Source organism: Pteropus medius, unplaced genomic scaffold (assembly GCF_902729225.1).
Source record: "Pteropus medius unplaced genomic scaffold, Ma_sr-lr_union100, whole genome shotgun sequence".
NCBI lineage: Eukaryota > Metazoa > Chordata > Mammalia > Chiroptera > Pteropodidae > Pteropus > Pteropus medius.
In genome coordinates, this window is record NW_024346667.1 from 21,928,014 (window position 1) to 21,950,496 (window position 22,483).

A 22,483-nucleotide genomic window follows, 5' to 3' on the forward strand; every position below is an offset into this window, starting at 1 on the left:
AACCCGTGATGAAAAAACTACATCTCATTTAATGTTTACTATTCTCCACAGAATCAGTTTCAATCTCAATCTCTGTCTCTCTTTCTCTCATTCTCTTATCAACCTATCATCTATCTTTCTATATCCCCTAACTTTACTGAAGTATAATTGAAGTACAATAAAGTATACATATTTAAAATCTATAATTTGATCAGCTTTAATGTTTATACATCAAAGAAACCATCACGATCAAGACGATGAACATTTTCATCAAGATTCAATAATTCTCTGTGCCCCTTTGTATTCCATTCCTCCCTCCTGTCTCATCTTTGGTCAACTGTTAATATGCTTTCAGTCACTATATATTTTCTAGAATATTATATAATAAAAATCATACGGTATGCATATTTTTTAACCTAACCTCGTTAGCTCAGCATAATCATTTTGAGACTCATTCAGAATATTCTATGCATCAATAGCTCACTTCTTTATATTATTAATATTCCATTATATGAATATACTAATATGTGTTTATTTTTTCTCCTAAGATAGGCATCTATGTTATTTTGCATATTTGACTACTACAAATAAAACTGCTAAGACTATTTATGTACAAGTCTTTTGTAGACGTGTCTTTTCATTTGCCTTGGATAAATCACTTGATTTGTGTATGCTTCACTTTTTAAGAAAATTCCAAACTGCCTTCCAAAATGATAAACTATTTTAAATTCCTTCCGGCAATGTGTAAAAGTTTCAGTTGCACAACAGCTTCAATGACACTTGATTTGACCTGTCTTCTTATTTTTAGTCCAGCTAATTAGAATGTGGTGTTATCTCAATTTGTGGTTTTAATTTGCATGTCCATGAGAACTTTTTTTTTCTATGATTGAGCCATAAAATTATTCATATATTCTGGAGACAAATCTTTTGTCTCATATCTATGTTGTAAATATTCTTTTCTAACTGCTTACCTTTTATTTCCTTATGGTATCTTTCAAAGAGCAAAATATTTTAATTTTAATAAAGTCCAATTATCAATTTTCCTTTTATGTTTTTTACTTTTTAAGTTCTATAGAAGAAACTTTTCCCACCTCAAGGGTGTGATGGTTTTCCAACTTTATTTAGAATTTCTATAGTTTTAATTATTACACTTAGGTCATTGATTCACTTGAAGTTATTTTTTATTGTGTTGAGGGATGTTATTTTTTTTTTCCATATGGATATTTAGTTAACCCAGCATTATCAGTTGAAAGGCTTTCTTTACTCCTCTTAGTTGCCTGGGCATCCTTGCTGAAAATCTATTAACCACATATGGGTAGGTCTATTTCCAGACTCTCTATACGTGTCATTGATTTATATATTTATCTTCTTAGCACTATCAAACTGTCTTGATTCCTGTAGATTTATAGTAAGTCGTGAAGTCGGGTCAAGCAAGTCAACTGTGTTCATTTTTAAATACATATATTTTTATTATATATATTTATCATATATATTACATATATAACATATAATTATTTTGGTTATTGCACATACTTTGCATTTTCATATGTTTTAGAATCAGCTTTCAACCTATGCAAAAAAATACTGCTGGAATTTAGACAGGAATTATGTTGATATAGTGCCATTTCAGGATAATTGCCATTTTACCAACATTGAGTCTTTTAATCCATGAATGTGATGCAACTTCCCATTATTTAGGTCTTCTTTGTTATCTCTTCGCAATGAATTTTAGTTTCCATATAGAAGTATTAGATGTCTTTTGATAGAAATATTCATAGGCATTTTGTTTTTTGTTGCTGCTGTTGTCAGATTTATTTGAGCTGTATAGTTCTATGAATTCTAACAAAAGTAAACATCCATGTAACAACTACAACCATCAAAATAGAAAATATTTCCATTACCCCAAGAAGTCCTTTTGACCACAGTACTCTGAATCCCTTACTATAAGCATAAGGTGATGTCATCTGCATACATAAATCAGAATTCTTGAATTTAAGATATTAATCTCCGTCATTTTAAATGTTACCCATCCTAAAAAGAAGCAAGTTTCAGACTGACTTTATTTTATTTTTTATTTTTTTGAGGTATTAAAATCACATTTTTTTAATTAAATTTACTGGGGTAACATTGGTTAATAAAATTATGTTTCAAGAGTACAATTCTATATTATGTCATGTTCATGACCCAAAGTTTAATTTCCTTCCATCACCATATAATTGAAAAACAATTTATAATACCTTTTTAGTATTACTGTAAAATTGATTTTTCCTGAATTTTATTTTTTAATTCTTTTTGCTTGTATAAAAGAATAACTTATTTAGTAGTTTCTGTTGATAGTTCCAACATCTCACAGTTAGCATCTATTGATTATATTTTCCCATGAGAATTTGTTGCATTTTTATAGTTCTTTGTACATAGAATAATTTTGAATTGTATGTGGATATTGTGAATGTGAGGTTGTGTAGTCTCTATCCATTGTACTACATGTACCTATAGTTAACAACATTGTATTGTGCACTTAAAATTTTGTCAAGAGGATAGATCTCACATTAAGGATTCTTACCACAATAAAAAAAATAATCCAAATGTGTGGTCTGTTTCAAAGTGATCACTCTGGGAAGTTTTGCTTATGCTACACTATTGAGAGTTCCTCTTTGCATACGGCCTTCTGTGTCAATGTATGGTCTTTGTTATCAGAGTCAGCAAATGCCTTACCAAAAGTAGGTGATTAATTTGTTAATTTGCTGCTTTGTCAATTTAGTGATTGTATTATTGAAGATTCATTAATAGGTTGATCAGAGTGTATGTAATTAGTAGAAGATTTTGAATACTCATAAAATCCTATAGTTTAGTAAAAAGTGCCTATAGTAGATTGGAAAGAAAAGCCAAAGGAACCATAATGTACCTTCTCTATTTTTCACGTATTCATTCTTTATCTTCCCTACCCTCCTCCAACCCAGTCTTGGTTCCTACTCTCCTATGACATGCTTGTACCTTTGATAATAGTAAAACCCTTGTTCTTACTCTGTATTTTACAGAGAAGCACATTCTTTGGGGTTTTAAATGATGTAGGAGCTCTTTGTTTTTCTTAGCAACTCATTACAGCTTATTATAAAAGGCTACGTTGCTTGACAGTTCTGGAAAATATAATACTTGTTAGCTCTAAAAATATAATCCTTTCAATTCAGGTATTTTTTTTCTTTCAACAATAATGTGAAATTTTGTTAAATGAAGAGTACATTATTTAAAATGCATTATGTTAATGATTCTAATGGAAATGACAGCATAAATAAATGTGACCTTGAAATGTTTTTCCTGAAGCAGACATTTTGCTGACTTTTATTTTTATCATCTTTCAACTTTGAACCATCCATGGAGTCTTTAACAAAATACATTAAAATTACATGTTTCAGATTATGTGTGTTATACTCTCAGTTTTAAAACTGGCAAATATTGGTTTAAACCAGTACAGAGGGGATTTAAGCTTAATAAAATTAAAGCTCAAATGCTAGCATAGATAGTGAACAATAAGCTGGCCAGAAATCCCCTTTGCAAATGTCTGGACTCCTACTAGGCATTTCCTGCACAGAGTGCATCACAAAAATCTCCAGTTAGCACAAGAAGATGCTGTAAAATGAAAAAAAAAACAAAAACAAAAACATAAAAACAGTGCTACTGTGCACTTGGATGCAGATGCTCCTCCCAAGAAAAGGCAATGACTACCCACCAGCATACACACACAGAGCCTTGTTTTATGTGAGAGATTTACACGTTAACAAAAGACACAGACTATTTGCAACATGTTTTTCAGTATTCATTAAATAGGAAAAAAAATCCACTCCTTTTTCCAGTCATTATTTTCTGTGAATCTTACATTCTGCATGATTTCATCATTTCAGGTTCTAAAAGTCAGAAGGTTACTTATTTTACTAAGATCTAGTAAAATATTAAATCTTAATAACTGACTCATGCTAAAAATAATTTATGATGATAAAATTTCAAGCATTTGTTGGCAATAGTGAATTTTTTTATTGCATACACAAATAAGAAAATTAATTACCACATAAGGTTATCTATTATCATTTAGAATCAATTTCTCTTAATTTATATAAAAGGTTATTACATTTAATTAATGCCAATAAAAAAGGTAAAGCTAAATGTTTACCTATTTATGTTAGCTACCACTCTTATTTTTTCATTATGTACTATCTTGATGTCTTGCACTTGAATTTGTTGCAGTTTAAATTTTATTAAACATATTTTATCTTTTTGAAGATTAACATATGAGCCACTCTCAAAGATTACTCTAAGAAAATAACTCGTTATATAAACAGGCTTGTCACATAAGATTTTACTTATTAGCAAACTTTTACAAATAAAATATTGCTATTGACAAACTAAATTTAAATACTAAAATAACAAATGGAGTTAGCATTTCTATTCTGCAACATTTCTGGTAGTGTTTATAGAAGCGTTTTTAAAAGAAAATCCTAGACTCTGTGCTTTCAACCTGGCATCCAGTTCTGAAGTAATGATTAGAAAAATAGGTTGGGCTACTTCAGACATGTCCATAATACATGCTGGGACTTATTCAAAATATCATGCTGTAGAACCTAGTCTACTTAAATTACAAAGTTTAGTTTTATTTACTTGCCTGGTATTTTGAATATATGGAATTTATTCATATCATTCCAACCCATGAGAGACCATTGACTCAATAGAAAATTTTAATTCCCAAGTGCTTTATTTTCCTGTGAAGGTTATATACATCGAGCTCTTGAAATATTCTTGTATACTTCTGCAAACACTCAAAAGGAAGTACGAAGAATAATCCAGCATAAGAAAGTTGGTTTAGATTAGAGCAAAGAGTTATTAATTTGAAGAACAAGTGGAAGTATCATAAGTAACTCTTCTATATCAGAGGAACATTATTTCATCAGAGTTGGTAGTTCATTATGTGTCCTTTATGGTCCCTCCTATGGTTTCAGTCATGTACCTTCTCCTTTTTGTACTTTCTCAATGTGGCTATAATTCCCATGGGAAAAAAATATTTTTTTGTTTCACTGATCTTTCCTTATTACAAATCTGAGCTTTCCTCAAGAAAAATAGTGAATCATTGTATTTTATCTTAATTTAGGACAACATATTTGTTCATATTTTTTATCTACTTCAAACAATATTTTTCTAGTCAATATTCTTTGTCTGCCATGTGTTTTTCCTTTTTTCTTCTATACTCTTTAAAATGTAGATCCTCTTTTAGCTCCTTTTAAATATATTCATCTTTGAATAAGATAAGTTCTTTGAGAGATCACTGCTTATTAGTTCATATGAAAGAAGCACAAAAGCAGTGCTAAGTCCTACCAGGAATTGGGAGTTTCTAGTAAAGTGCATAGAAAACCATTGTGTCTGAGTGTGTCATTCAGACTTAGCTTCTTCCCAGACAACTGAAGTCGGCATCTGCCGACTTTTCTTCTCCATGCCACCTTGCTGACAGAACGTGTTCTAAGATTGCACCATATTTATTTTCCCATTTAACTCTGCTATCTATACCTTCTCCTAATACAATATCTTCACCTTCTTCTACTTCCAATTAAGGGTTCTCATTTGAATAGCTCCACAATGCCTGATTTGTCTGAACGCGGTGGCCACAGGCATCCTGTCTTAGTGTCTTGTCACACTCCTGTTAAAGCTTCACACATGTGTTACTTAGCTAAAGTATATTTATTGGTTGTTCAGATTTTTTATGTCCTTAATGTTTTTTTTCCCCATTTTTCTCAGTACTTCCTCTTTGAGTTATGGCCTCTTTTCATTTTTATAATTTTAAAATGTTTTATGAAATGCATACAGATTTAGAATTGTGGTATCTCCCTAATGGATTGACTCTTTTTCTTATTAAATCTCTCTTTATAGTCTAATAATCTTAAATTTTTTTTTAAATAATCCGAAAAAGCGTTTAATACAAAAAGAGCGTTTTGTATTAATATTATAGCATTTGTATATGTTATGTTTTTACATTCTTCCAATTCCAATCTTCCTATATCATTATATTCAAAGTGTGTCTTCTGTAAGCAGCACATAAATCATTTTAATACAGTCTCTCAATTTTAATCTTTTAATTTTATATTTAATTGTTGTATCTTTAATGTTATTGCTGATGTGATAGATTTATTCTAATATCTTACTATTTGCTTTCTTTTTATGTACTAGCATTATTTTTCTTTCTTTCTTAACCCCGCTTTTCATCTATTAGTCTATTGGTCATATATTCATTTACTCTTATGTTAGTGATTACCTTGGAGATTACAACATGCATCCTTGATTCAAAGTGGTCTAATACAAATAATATAAATAATGTTTACCATTTTCTCAACATGGTTAGCAGATTTCAATACAGCCTCCTGGCTTTTACACACTTTTGTGGCACCCTCTCACACGCTGCAGGGCTGACCTGTATAATTAGTAAATGATTTCCAAGTCAAGATTATAAAACACCTTACAGCTTCTGCTTTGCTCTCTGCTGGATGACGTGTTCTGGAGCAAGTCATGCCATGAGACGCTCCAGCCCTCCTATAGGGAGATCCATAGTGAGAAATGGAGGTCTCTCCTATGGATAACTAGGATACATTTGCTGGCTAGATAATTCTTCAGACCCGATCAAGCCTTCAGATGACTATGATCCTGGCCATCATCTTGACCTGCAATCTCATGAGAGTATCCAAGTGAAAATCACCCAGCTAAGCTGTTACCAAATTCCTGACCCACAGAAACTTTGTGAGATAATAAATGTTTATTATTGTTTTAAGCACTGTGTTCTGGGGTAATTAGGTATGCAGCAATAAAAAACTGAGACACCAAAAAACATTAGAACCTTGGAGCTCTTTCATTTTATGTGTCCCTTTATTTGCCTTTTGAATTTTACTTGTCATGCATTTCAATTTTGCATATCCTAAAAACGCTAAGAGAGTATTTTACAGTCATATTTATTTATATTTACCCATGTACTTAACATTTTCATTGCTCTTCTTTTCTTCTTGCATTTGCATGAATCTTTCTGGGATAATTTTTCTTCCGTTTGATAAGCATACATTTAGTGTTATCTTTTAGTGCAGGTCTGCAAGGGACAAATTTTATCCTTTTTTTTGACTATAAATGTTATCTTTACTTCCCCTTTATTTTTATAAAGATATCTTAGAGTACAGAATTCCAGGTTTCAGATAATTTCTGTCAGCTTTAAATATGCCATTTCATTATTTCCTGGCTTCTATTTTTTTTCCTGCTGAAAAGTCAACTGTTAGGGGAATTTTTAATATTTTGATAATATGTTTTTAATGCTGCTTTTAAAACTTTTTTAAAATCAGGGATAATCAGCAGTTTTAGTGTGATGGATCAACTCTGTGTTTATCCACATGGGTTTTACATGCTTATTGAATTCCATATTAAAGTCTTTTATTAATTTTGGAAAATCCATGGACATTATCTTTCCAAATATTGCTTTTATTCTTTTTTCCCTCTCCTTTCAGTCTAGAACTCCCACTGCATATATATTAGACACTTTATGTTATCTCAGTGTCTTTTATGTACTGTTACGTGTTTTCCATTACTTTCTGTTTCTCTGCTTTAACTTGGATATTTTCTACTGCTTTCATCTACCCTCTCACCAATCCTCTCCACAGTTTATTTGGCCAATCAATCAATTAATCTCTCATAAAGTTATGGAAAGTGTTATCCCACTTTCCTCTACTTCTTGAACTTATTAATCATTATGAGTTTAATGATCTTGTCTATTCGCTCCAGTTTGTATATCACTTTAACATCTTTTTTCTGTTTAACTGTGGATGCTTGGTCTTATGGCCCTTTTCTTGTCATACCTTTATATAAAACTATCACTGAATGGCAGCCATGTATGCAGCATTGTTAAGGCTGAAGATGGTTTCTTCCTCTACAGAGTGTTTAATACCTTCCCTGATAAACAGGTAGAGCAAGAACAGGCCACCAGAGTCCAATTATGGGCTGAGCTAGTTTGAGGCCAGGTTGCAATTTTAGTAAAGATCTGTCTGTCTCTGGATAGCAAGCCTTATTTCTAGGGCCTTATTTCTTGGGCCTCGGAACTTTTAGTTGTGTGTTCACTTGGCCCTTCAAACTGGTAGGTTCTAAATGCTAATTCTTGTTCTCTAAGCAATGAAAGGATTCTAGAAACATCTGTTCAACTTGTCTAAGGTTTACTTCTTAGATTTTTAGCCACTTACTTGTAACAATTTTAGAATTAATCAAATGCCCTGAGGAAAAAAAAAAGATGCATAATACTCCAATTTTGTCTCTCCAGTTTTTTAACAATCTAAAACTCTGATTGTTTCTTGGTATGTGGAAGGTTTATTTATAAATCTAAATATTGAAAAAAAAAAACACAAAATATTCATCAGGAGGTGGTAGATTTAACCAAGAAATAGTATTCAGCAATAAAAAGAACTACCGTAACATGGAAATATGTGAATGAATGAATCTAAAGAAAACTATGCTAATTGAAAGATGCCAGATACAAAGCATACAGACTATATATTTTCACTTATGTAATGTCTTGAAATAATCTGCTTTAGAAAGCAAATCAGAAATTGCCCGAGGCTGAGAAAGAGAACTGATTGTACAGGAAGAAGAGTTAGTTTTCAGGAGGGATGAATAATTTTATATCTTGATTGTGGTAGTTGATACAAAATTATAAACAATTGATAAAAGTTATCTAATTATATACTTAATGGTTGTATTTTATTTTTTATTAAGTTTTTTTAAATGGTAGTATCATATACATAATATAAAATTTATCATATTAAGCATTTTAAATGTACAGCTTAGTGACATTAAGCACATTTATATTATTCAATCATCACCATCATCCATCCATCTCCAGAGCTCTTTTCATCTTGAAAACCTGAAATTCTTTACCCATTAAACAATAGTTATTTCTTCCTCCTTACCCCCAGACCCTGGCAACTGCCATTCTATTTTTTATCTCTGTGAATTTGACTACTCTAGGTACTTATGTCCTTGAAATCATACAGTATTTGTCTTTTTGTAATTAAAGGTATATTTTACTTTATGCAAATTAAATCTCAGTAAAATTTACATATTTAAAAGCAACATATACACATAATTATTTTTTGTGTATTCATTAAATTAATGTATTATCTACATTAATATCTCTATACGATATCTCTATTCAATAGTCTTAGTATTTTTCCGAAAATTCCTTTTCTAGCATGTTTTATATTGTTTGTTACATTTTTCAAAGTTTTAAGTTCTGGTTAGTAAACTGATATATCCAATTAATTATTTTTTGTAGACCAAAATATTGAGAAAATATTCTCCACACATCAGCTGAAATACCTGGAAGCCTCAGATCACATATTCTAAATATAAATATATTATTAATTCAATATATTTAGATAGAAAACATAATTCAGTTTCAATAATTTTATAAGTCCTATCCCTCTTTTCTTACAGAGTTCACGATTTTAGCAAATATTTTCACTAGATGAAACTCTCATATAAGTTGTCTATTTATGATTTATTTAAATATTTTGCAAATGTGGGTAATAAAAATGACAAAGCCTTCTAATTCTTATTCCATTCCAACAGATAATATAAATTTATTCAATCAAAAATAGGAGCTCCATCAAAGTTTTATTGCTCTGAAATTTTCTAAAAAGCAATTATAGGTATTAAAATATGTTTAAAAGCCTCTATATTTCAAATGTGTATTATGAATGGAGCACATATAGGAAGGCCAATATAAAAGAATAGAAAATCACAAATAGACCCAAGTATTTATGGAATGTAATATATGACAAAGAGGACATAACAAATCAATAAATGGACTTTATTCAAATGTTACTAGAAAGATTGTGCACTAGTATCAATTCGCTTTTATCTGCATAACAAACCAACCTCAATGGCTAATATTTATTCAAAATTAAGTAGTTAAATTCAAAATTTATTATCACTCACAAATCCAAGCTTCAGGTGGAAGCGTCTACTGATTGCCTAATCCCTGCTGTGAATGCTCATGTGTCTGAAGTTATTTGTGGGCAATCTGGGACACCTGGTAGAAGATGACCACAGACTCATATCTGACCATGTGGAAAGCCACATAACTCGGACTCAAAATTCAGAAACAATAAGAAAAGAGTGCTGAACTCAAATGCATCAAAAGAATAAGGAAGCTTAAGCACATCAGCTAGTTTTGCAGTTCATCTTTAGGATAGGGGGTACCCTAAGTGAGATTGCTGGGGAAAAAAGATAAAAAGACATGAAACTACGTAATATTGCCAATTCCTTTCCATATAGCTTAGACCATTTTGCATTCCTACCAGCAATGTATTTATATTATAAATAATTTACATATTAAAAAATGTAAGTCAAAGAGGGAGGAGCACACTGCAAAATTAAAAACAAATAGAAACAAATAAATTTGTGTATCAAATTGGTACCATATTGCGCAGAAAAATGAAATTGTTCCAAGTGATTCTGAATACAAAACCCCTAAATGAAATGTCTTATAAGGAAAAAGAGCTGCAATATGCCTGAAAATTCACTCATTTACTTAATTTTTAATAATAATATTGGTATTACGATATTGGCATTATGCCATTCATGTGGCTTGATAAAGCCGGTAAAAATAAGTGAATCTGCTAATGTTGGTAGGAATAAAGATTTTCAACACAAGGGAAAGGAGATATAAATGTAAAATAAGAGATACTGATATAAAAAAAAAACTTTAACTGTTCATTGGATTGGGATTTGTCACTAAATCTCAAGGATCATAAAATTATTGATTTCTCAGTTGAAAGGAAGCTAAATGTCCAACATATTTCACAGTTGTGTCTTCTAAAAAAAACCCGCAGTGATTGATTTATTCCTTCTTTTTGAATTACATCAGTGCCAAGAAAATGATTCTATTGTAGATCTAATATTAGCTCTGTAAGTCCTTACTCCATCTCTACTAGGTATTATTTAGAGATAACTAAATCTAATTCCCTCATCTATAAATGGAGATGATGAAATTGACAGGATTGATTCCTGAAAGGATTGGCCAGGCTGTGGGAACAATGATTTCTTACTACCAAGTCCTTCATGGTATTATCTAAGCACAAGGCCTTTCATAAGAATCATTTTCGTAAGTAATATTGAGATGTGGGAGTGTTCTGGCACACCGCCCGCCCACCTTGAAAACCTTGACACTCTCTATTGAATTAAAGAGCTAGGTTTTAACATTTTTATAGTGAGAATAGTGTCTGCCATCAATTTTTTTTTAAATACCAGATAGTACATATGAAAATGGTTTATAAACTGCTTAACATCATAAAAAGATGCTTATTTTGACTGTTACTAAAATGAGCCATTTTGATTTTGTGTAGTTGGAGTTGATCTAATTCTTCCATAATGTGACTTATCTTCTTCATTGTAACTTTATTCTCATTATTCTTTGTTCTGCCCTCTAGGTTCTACCAAATGATTAATTCCTTTCTCTGATAGGAATAAAGTTTTATCAATTAGAATAATAGAAAATGTAAGCATTCGGTACTTGATTTCTCATGAATTATTTTATTAAATAGATCAATGTGTACCCCTTACACACACGCATTTAAGGACAGCCTTACTTCCTCTTTCATTTGCCCTGTGTTTTATCATAAACTATCTGTTAAAGAGTGACTATGATTCCAGTTATTCAGTGTTACCTCAAGATTTTTCATCTGTGTAACTCTGATAGGTGATTTCTTCTGCTGGAACTCTCTCTCTACAGTTATGATCACTGGGATTATTTCCTACCTTTTAGGGTTTGACCATTTTATACTTCCCTTTATGTCAAATTTCTCTGCACATGTGTAATTAATTAAGTAAAATCCATGATTAAGTGTTTGTTCTCCTCTAGAATATGATTTTCATGAGAGTTTAAACAGTTTTTGTTATTTTTGTCTAGTTTCCTTTTTCTATTACAGTGACCAGTAAAGAGAAAGGTCAGTAAAAAATAAATAAATACATAAATAAATAAATAACCAACCTTAAATGATACACCTTCATGAACTTTTCACTAATCTTAAAAATGGAAGTACCCTCCCACTTCACCATATTTCATTATACGGCTTTCATGTTATGTAGTAATCTAGCTCCAGTTTGCATTATAGTTGTGTATGTCACAGTTTAACCATGTATTTGTTATTCACTAGACATATACCTTTGAATACAAATACGTGGGTGAAACTGAGAAAAATCTGTCAGAGAAAAATCTGTTAGATTTTCAACAAAATACAGCTCAATATGTCAAACACAGGTGAAGTTCAAAAGACATTTTATTAGTAAGTAAAAAAAGAATTAAATATATACTGCTCCTTACATATGATTAATGTAATACCAACATGTATGGTGAAATACATTTTCTTAGTTCACTATAATCACTTATAACCTCCTGTCCTTTCTCTTCCCTCAACTCCTTCTTATTCCAGTGGCTTTTATGTACCAAGTGAGTTAGAAATTTGAGGTTCTGACTAAATAATTTAAATAAATTTAGCAATAATAATCAACTTCATAGATATGTATACATGCACATATGTAATTTGTTGGCTACATTATCAAGATATATATATCTATATATTTGTATTTGTGTATGTGTCTATAACACCACATACATGCATTATATTAGGTCATGGGAACACTTAAAGCTTATAGTAAAGCCTCCAAATGAAGGGAATATTATACAAAATAAATACATTCATGTAATCCCAAAGAAGGTTTAATGTTAATTATGTATACTTTCATGATAGAAAATGAAAAATAATTACTCCTTGGATTAAGTGGGAAGAGACTGCTTTCTTTTCTTTTTTCAGTTATTTCAGAGATAACTTTATAGAGAAGATTAATAGAGTAGCTATGCAGAAAAATAATCAGCCACAAATCTAAAGTCATTCATCCAATAAAAATTATAATAAAAAATAATTATTTTTATTCAGTAAATGATTATTGCATATCTTCTGAGTTTCAGGTCCCCAAGTGAATAGCTCATGAACAAAAAGGGAAAATAAATAAAAATAGTTAAACATAATTCTAGCTCTTAAGTAATTTGTGTCTTCAATTTACTCTAACACAGTGGTGTTATGTGTATGTTTCTATGGAGCTCAGAGTGAGATGGCTAACATTGGCTGAGGAAGTTAAGGATATCTGCAGAAAAAGAGTCATTAGAACTGAGCATGAAAGAATAAGGAATGGTTTACAAGACGGAGAAGAAGGGACAGGTTGACCTCATCCCAAAATGAATTGTATGATCAAAGGCAGAGGGGACAGGTTGACCTCATCTCAAGTGAATTGTATGATCAAAGGCAGAGTCATGGGAGATAAAGTGGTTTTTGGAAAAACTGAAGTCACTGGAGCCCCATAGCATGTAAAGAAGGAGTGATGAGAATACAATTAGAATAACAGAAAAGTGAGGACTCTGAAAGAAAAAATCCACATGAATAAATTTTCTTTGGGGATAAAGAATAACTGTAGATTAAAGTTGAGTTATATCCATGATACGTGAAAAGAAGACACTTATTATATGAGTCTCTATTGCACCATTGGAACAAATTTCAGAATATACAAAGCACTTATTTAAATACTCAAATATCGTATAATATTTGAATGGATAGCTATTTCTCTTAGATATGTATCTAATTATCTGATTAAGTTAGTATCCTCTAGGCATTTTGATTGATTACTAATTCCCAGAGACTGTGGTCAGATGTGTGATCAGTTAGTCCCGGAGCAACAGAATAACAAAAATAATTGAATAGCTTTCTTGGATATAAGTTGTTTGCTATAACTTCTAGGAGAAGTAAAATATTTTATAAGATTTTTGTAAAGATTAAATTCTAAAAGTAACAGAAAGCACTGAACGAAATTACTGGCAAATAAAAATCACTTTAAAAAGATATGTCCCTACCATTTAATTAAATTAAATTAAACCTTATCCAATCTGATTTAATTTACAGAATAATTATTGGATATCTACTCTGCTTGCGACTAGAAATATAAAAATTAGTGAGACACAAATATCTTGAAGTACAATTGTTATAATAGTCCCAATGATCCATTTTTTCTCATCATTCCCGTATTGCACCAGGCAATTTTATATCTCTCTGCCTTTATTTAAAAGGAATATTCTTCTTCCTTTTTTCACTTTGTTAAAATTGGACTAAATTTCAATTCTACAAGTCCATGATTTGAATATAAACACTTTGAGTACAACTCAACCTTATTTTATTTACATTTTATTCACAGTACATAACAGGCTTTTTCTTATTCAGTAAATGACTATTCAATAAATTAATGGACAAATTTTAAGTGAATATATTATATCGCACAGATATAATTGACACAGGCAACTGACTGATAAAACTAGCTCATTCAAATGTGCTCCAGTCAGTCTACGGTGACAGACAATTGAATTGTCTTCAAGTGCAGCTACAAATAACATCCTGATGAAAAACACATTCATTTCCAGTGCCTAGCAAGTTATACACTGTTTATGCCTATTCGTGATATGACTCCACTAACTTTTTTAGAGAATTATACCACACCTCTAAATTTACATTTTGCTTTATTCATATTGTACTAATTAGTATTTCCCTCAATTCAAGTGCTCACATATTTTGGGTTCCAATAATGTGTCCATAAAATAAAATTTAGAAGGTAATTTAGGGTTGCATCAGGACATTTATCTATTTTTTCCACAACAAGAATAAAGTCTATAGTGAACATCAGTCACCAGACACAATGCTTTTGCCATTAAAAGGACTGGAAAAAGAAAGTTTCTATAAAATGGGAAAAAAAGAAAAAAAAAAACAGATTTAACATACAATGTGATTTGATGAAGACTGGAAGTAAATTTGTTCTTCTTCAATACACAACAAATTTTCAAAGAACATAGTCACATAACAATGAAAGCAAAATACCTTTCTTCTCTCTCAACCGTTACCAAATGGATCTTTCAGAATTTCTTTGTTGTTACTGTTACCAGCCTGTGAATGTTAACAGTTAAGAGACAACTATAGAGCTGGGGAATTCTAAGAATAATTTCACTCAATGTTCTCTCTTCAAAATATTATGATATGCATCACTTTCAGGTGGCATAAGCTAGTAATTAAAACTCCACAATCATCTCTATTATTGTTTTGTTAATTTTTTGTTATTTAGCTGCTAATTACTTTCTTCAAATAATTAAGAAATTAAGAAATTTCTTCAAATAATTTACACTTAAGAAAATTCTGAAGATATGCTAAGAGTCTTGACCCCCTGCCTTCCCTTAAACAAATCAACTCTTGTAGTGATCCTGGGGGCTTGAAGGATCCCTAAATTTTACTGAAAACTTCTAATTAAGGCAACTCTGTATTTCAAGCCCACCAATAAAAAAAAAATCCTTTGGAGTCTATATTGTCTAATTAATAAACAAATTTCTCGAATTAACTCTATGTTGTTTAATAGAAAAACCGATTTGCCACAGTTTAGAATCTTTTTATTCAATAAAAATAGATGTAGTATATTTAAAAATACAGTTATATTAGTTAAATCAATTAATTAGCCCAAAACGTGTGTGTGTTTTGGTTTGGTTTGGTTTGGTTTGGTTTGGTTTGGTTTAGTTCGGTTTGGTTTGGTTTGGTTTGGTTTTTGGAAGAAATTATCTCAAATGGTAGGACATACTTTAAGAGGGAGCAGTGTTGAGGTGTTTTATACTCAGTATGTTACTTTAAAGGCCAGTAATCTAATAAGAGTTAATGTTTTAGATTTCCTTGCCAGCATTCTCTTTTCTCTTGTTCAACTGAGAGGTGCTTTTATTTTTTTACTATTCTCTATTCCCCATGACATTCTGCATTCCCTGCTTATCCTGCAGTAGAATATTTAACTAAGAATTCTAATCATTAAAATTTTGTTATACAGAATTGAAATGTATTACCTTCTCTATGTTAGCCATATACACTCTATATTAGGAAGGAAGATAAAAGGAAGATCCATATCATTTCAGCAGCTTGTTTAGGTCCTGTTCCTCAAAATATGCTAAAATATCATGAGGGAAAAGTAAGGCCTCTAGATGAGAATATGGGATGAACTTTTCCAAAATAGAAGCAAAAAGTTTGTTGATAAGTTATCATTGTGATCTTAAACGCTTAAATCAGAGGGAATTGTGAAAAACTTTACACTGTGAACAGGTATGTAAGCTTTTATATAATTGTAAGTATTCATGCTCTGAGTTGAGTTTGAGAAAACAAACAGCCTACTGCCACTATGCAAGCCATCATCCTTAAGAGAAGGTTCTGCTGTAAGTAATATGCTTTATAGTGCTTAGGCTACTACCTGGTTATAAAATAAAATGTGATACCTTATTCTGAATGCTATAAAAAATATTTGAGATTAATGGTTCTCAAAATTTTGGTCTCAGGAACCATTTACACTCTTAAAAATCATTGAGGGCCCCAAAAGGTCTTTATTTGGGTGAACTATAGCTACCAATATTTACTGACTAAAAAGTAAAACAGAGAAACGTTAAAAATACAACAATTCACAAGTACACATTCCAGCAGCCACTAGAATAATGATTTCATCACATTTCATGTGACCTTTGGCAAATTCAACTGAGCAATTAATTATAAGAGAATGAGAGGAAGCACCTCAAGTTTTGTACATTGAATATCTACAGCTTTTTGTATGTCAATCATACCTTAATAGAGCAGTTGAAAAAGAAAATGAGAATAAAAATGACAAAAAGAGTCTTCCTATTATTATAAAAATTGTTTTGAATTCATAAATCTCTTGGAGAGGTTATGTGGAATCTTTGGGGAGTCCTTGGACTACACTTTAAAAATAGTAGTTCCAGATAAGTGTGTGTGTGTGTGTGTGTGTGTGTGTGTGTGTGCATGTATATGGATGTGTGTGTGTATATACATATATATATATATATATATATATATGGAAATGATATGGATCTTCCTTACACACACACACACACACATATCTATCTATCTATCTATCTATCTATCTATATATATATATATATACATACACACACATAAAACTTTCCATCTAGAATTGAAACAAATTTTGGAAATGAAATTAAATGACAAGAAAACATAGATTGAAATGGATGGTAATCTATGTTTGTATATGTGAGCAAAGTGGTGATTGGTTCAGTTGACAAAAGCTACCTTCTGAGGAACAAACCCAGTGGTGGTGTCAATTTGCCAATAGAAAGTTTATAGCACTATATTCCAACTTTCACGCAAAGAAAATATTCTCTGCACCAAGTAGAAATCAAATTCCCTAAAATAATTTCTTTTTTTGATGTTGTTAAAGTATAGCTGACATATAACAGTATGTTATTTTCAGGTGTACCACATTATGATTTGATATTTGTCTATATTACAAAATGATCACAACAATGACATCCATCACCGCATTTAAGTGTGATCATATCGTATTAAAACCTAAACTTCTCCACAGTGTGTTAAATGATCTAGATCAATGTATGTACATACCACATTGCATTGGGTTTCCAAAAGCAATTACATTTTGAAGTATTTCCCAAATGCCCCAATACAACAATATCCAGAACTCCCTGCAATCTTAAATGTCTTTTTTAAATAAAGCAAAACAAAACAGGACAAGTGAATGAAAAACCTATTCAAGTATTTACATAAAATCTGTGTGTTATTATTAATATATATTTTAGTGGGAATTAAGCTTTTTATTCCCTCACTCCTTCACAGGGATAATATTATCGGTTCTTAATGAAAATAGAAATGATAGTCACAAATCCCTCTTAGTAGAAAGACTGGTATATAGTAGAAGAATAAAAATTCATGTGTATTTTATTAAGAAAGATATTTCATGGGTAATTAATTTCATTTAATCAAATTCTAATTTTAGAAACTGCCTTTAGATTTGGGATATTGAGTTCCACTTGGTGGTGTGAAAATAATAGTGTATGTATGTGTGATGTTCATTAAAATTATCAGCAAACTTAAAAAAAAAACACTGACTTTTAAAATGTTCATCAATGCATAGTATTCTGGTTAGAAAATTTGGTTTCAACTCAATTTTTTCTCATATAATTTTCATACAACTTCTGACAGTATTTTAACATTCTCAGATTAACAACCTCACATTTCAACATTTTGAAAATGTTAAAATATTTATTATGCATTTAAAAATATTAGGGAAAAAATAACTTGCTTCCCCTGCGCTATAAAGTGAAATTACTAACCTTTATACTGGATGAACTGTCAACTTAAAAGTTAACTTTTCTATCTCTCTTCTTTCTTCTCCTTCTTCTTTTTTAAAATAATTAATGAGCTCAGCAAATATGAGTATTAGGAAGTACTTACCAATAACCCTCTAAAATAGTACAGATGTGTTAACAATGTTATTTGCTTCTATTAAAAAAAAACTCTCTTATTTAAATCTCCTCTTCGACATTCCCATTTCCACCCAGTTTAACTCTGAAATTTTTTAGTAACTTCAGAATTTCTACAGAGACCTTATAGTCTGTATCCTTTACTCCATTTAATCAATTCAGTGTATAGTTCACCCTTGTAGAATGCAGAGGATTAGGGGCACTAAGCCATTTAAATCCAAGTATAGCTTTGACTCCCCCAAAACTTAGTATCTGCAGGAGATTGCTTCCAGGACCCCTCCAAATACTAAAATCCACAGATGGTCAAGTTCCTTATATAAAATGGTATAGATGCATGCATATAATAGGTGCTCCACATCTGTGGATTCCCACCCATGGACTAAAAATACTGTTATTGTCCATGGACAGTAAAATGCTAAACCTAAGGATACAGAGGACCGACTATATATTTATTTTCAAAAATCCTCACGAAAGTGGACCTGTACAGTTCAGAACTCTGTTGTTCAAGGGTAAATTGTAGTGCTTAGAGACATACAACTTTCAGAAAGGTTGGTATTTGCTAATAGGTGCTAAATGTCTTTAAAATGTATCCTTGACTCAGAAATGGAGCATAGAGCTTTCTGGAAATCCACATCTTAAAAAAATCAACTTTTGACCTAGCAATGTCTCTTCTAGGTATTTATTCCAAAGATACACCTCCAAAATTAGAAAATACATATGTAAAAGGCTATGCATTTTCAATACTGCATGCAGTTGCATAATAGTAGGAAAGCCTCAAATGCTCATACATGGGGACGTGGGACTCACTTATGATACATCTAAGCCATGAAGTAATATGCAGCTCTACAAAAGAATGAGAAAGCTATCTGTGACCTGACAGAGAGTAAACTTCAGTATATATTGTTAAGGGGAAAAAAAAGGCAAAAAACAAAAAACAAAAACAACTCTAGTATGCTACCCTTTACATAATAAAGAAATAAAATAAAAATGTATCTGCCTATTTTCACAAAGAAATGCAAAAAGATAAAACAGATGTTAGTGATATTACAGGAACAGAAGGGAATGGAGTGGAATTAATAGAGAAATGAGAATGTAGTTACAGGAATGATTGATAACTATACTTCTTTGGACATATATTTTGTATAGTTCTCACACAAACCACTGGTTAATGGCTCACATATTCAAAACATAAATAATTGAAATCAACAGAATACGGGGGGAATTGAAAATAGAATACAAACAGTAACAACTGAATTTAACTAAATTATGAATGAATAATAGAACCACACTCTTTGTTTCACCAAGAGCTGGTGAAAAAATAAATAATGTTAAGTATATTTGTAGAACAATATTTTGCGTGCTAGAATACTAAAGACGAGAACTAACAGTACGTACATAGGCACTACACTCTAGTTAGTAAATGTGTTTCCCATATTTGGTGTGGTTTGTGACTCTGAAATACTTTATATGTTTACTAGGATTGAACAAATATGTAAATTTATTGTGGCTAAGATCCAGGTTTATCATAGTTAGAAAAAGAATTTAAAAATGAGGAAAGAGGCTAAAATGAACCCTGTAATGTTGCACTGGAATGGGAAATATTGGTATGAATTCTTGATTTTAATTATATGTACAGACTGACAGGCTCAGAAATAAATATATAGACATACGTAGGCTGGTGTCAGTGTACACAGCTTTATTTCATAGCTCAGTCCGCTGACAGGTCCTAGAGTCAATGACGCACCAGTAGCAACGAGCACTGGTCGTCCTAGATCTCAGTTTGAAGCAGTTATTGATCCTAGAGTTGGGACAGAGAAACTATAAGATGGGTCTGGAATATTCTGACATCAGGAAGTAAGGAAGTGTTCAAAAGATGATGGGAAGTTATTGAAAGGACACAGACACCACTTGAAACTCTCAATGGTCGAAAGCTAATTCTAGGAACAAATAAATAATAAATAATAGTACTAAGTTATGACCAATAGACTCAAATAAATATCTATGAGTCCATAATTGATATAAGTAAATAATTTAGTAAGTGAGAGAGAAAACTATTCCTTACAGTAGAATTGCAATTAATGTATGTCAAAGGAATGCTGGAACTATCAAATATCCCTTCTCAATATGTTTGCAGACAAGAAGAATCACCGAAAGCTAAAATTAGTGGTCGAAAGTATGATGAGAATAGCATATATGCACAATGTCAAATATGTCTACACAAAGTACTTATTCACTAATAAGTACAAAGGGAAAATAGTACTTTTATAGCAGAGAAATCTGCAGACACTATCTTACCCAAGTCATCAAAGTTAACATTGCCAGAAATAAAACATTTTGACATCACATTCCTCCAAAATGCACTGAAAATGGCACATCACTTCAGCAATATTTTTGTCCAAAATGTATAATTTCAGTCTAATAATGCAAAAACAAGAACAACTCAAATGGCAAAATTTGTAGGTTAATTAGTCTTATATCAATGTCCGTTTTATAGTTTTGATATTGTATGGTTATCTAAGATTTAAGATTAGAGGAACCTTGGTGAAAGATGTATGGAAAAACTGAACTACTTTTCAAATTTATTAGGTCTAAAATTATTTCAAAATAAAAGTTAAAAAAAAAGAAAAATAATCAAGTTCAATAACTATGTGTAGGCTAAGACTTTTTAAGATGGTTTACTGCAATAATTTTTAAAATAATTAAGACACTGGAAATAACATTTGTGTCAAAAATAAGGAATTGATATAACGAATAATCGTGTATTTTACAGCAATCAAATTTCATTTCAATCAGAATATTTTTTGACAAACAAATGTACAGGATTTATTAAGTTAAAAATACTACCAGAGAGTTATGTATGACCATTTTTAATGACATATATATGCAAAGTTATACATTGGAAAATCAAGTAGCATTTTTCAATAAAATGTTTATGATGTGACAATCTCTGTTTGTTTGACTTGTGGTTAATGATTTACTTTGTTTCTGGTGGTAGTGGTTTATGACTTTTCAAATTGAGCATGTATTACTTCTATAATGACTGTAAAACTTAAATAAATTTCCTAAGCTTTGATAAAGAAAAATAAAACTCCGACTTAAAGAAGTTAATATGAGTAAAAAATTAACTCTGATCATATTTAGACTAAGGAAGATTAAGTATTATAATCCATCATACGAAGAGCACATAGCTCCATCATTAAAAAAAAATTCTTTTACATAACAGTTTACATCAGACTCAAGTTTCCTGGGGAACAGCTAAGGCCCCATCCTCAATGATAAAAAGATGGATATGTTTAGCAAATAAAATTTACTGTGTATTTAGAAGCTTTTTAAAAAAATAATGCATTCTTTCTTCATTTTTTAGAGGCTTATTTTTTTATATTGACTTCTTTTCATATTAAGACTGTTAAAGACAGACATTTTCACTTTCAATAGATTCTGTGATAGAACCCCTAAAATAGTGTGCTTCCTAATGTTTTCACCGGGAATTCAATTTTTGTGTGTGTATGTGGTATTACTCAATGTGGCAGTTGGTTTCTCTTTTTTTTTTTTTATCTTGGCACCTCCATAATACACCTTATATACTTTTTTTTTAATGAAGATCTTATAAAATTAAAAATCTGGATTTATACCTAGAAATTCCATTCACACAAATTACTCTGCTACCACAAGCCCTTTTTAGTGGCATCTCTCCAACGATATAGTTAAAGGTGTTTCAAAAAGCTATTTTACATTTATTTAATATGCATGTGTGTATATATAAATGTCTTTTGCAATGAGAGCAATATACATGAATTCCCTTCTATTGACATTTTAAAGGTTATCTAATACCACCTTAGAAATAGCTTCGTAATTTTGTTATACATTATCATTTTAATAAAAATTAAAGCTAGCCAAAAGTTTCATATAGTGTATTTTTATCTCACTTTTATGCTTTGGTGTGAACAATTAAGCAAGTAGAAACTTTTTTTTGGTCACCATCATTCAAAGTAAAGAATTTGTTGTGGTAGATGCAGTTTTGACAGCCAAAACAGTGGGTTTAGACAATGTCTCTAACTTTATACGGTTTTCTGA

The 22,483-nt window shown here is 30.9% G+C and overlaps 1 long non-coding RNA gene across 1 annotated transcript in view; it reads right to left on the reverse strand.

The window, feature by feature from the left end:
• Positions 1-17,008, reverse strand: part of LOC120613448 (uncharacterized) — a 24,818-nt gene extending 7,810 nt beyond the window's left edge. The window contains exons 1-2 of the long non-coding RNA XR_005655709.1: positions 16,992-17,008; positions 4,236-4,244 (exon numbers count right to left, since the gene is read on the reverse strand). This is a non-coding gene — a long non-coding RNA (uncharacterized LOC120613448). The remainder of the gene's footprint in view (positions 1-4,235; positions 4,245-16,991) is intronic.
• Positions 17,009-22,483: the final 5,475 nt, after the last annotated feature.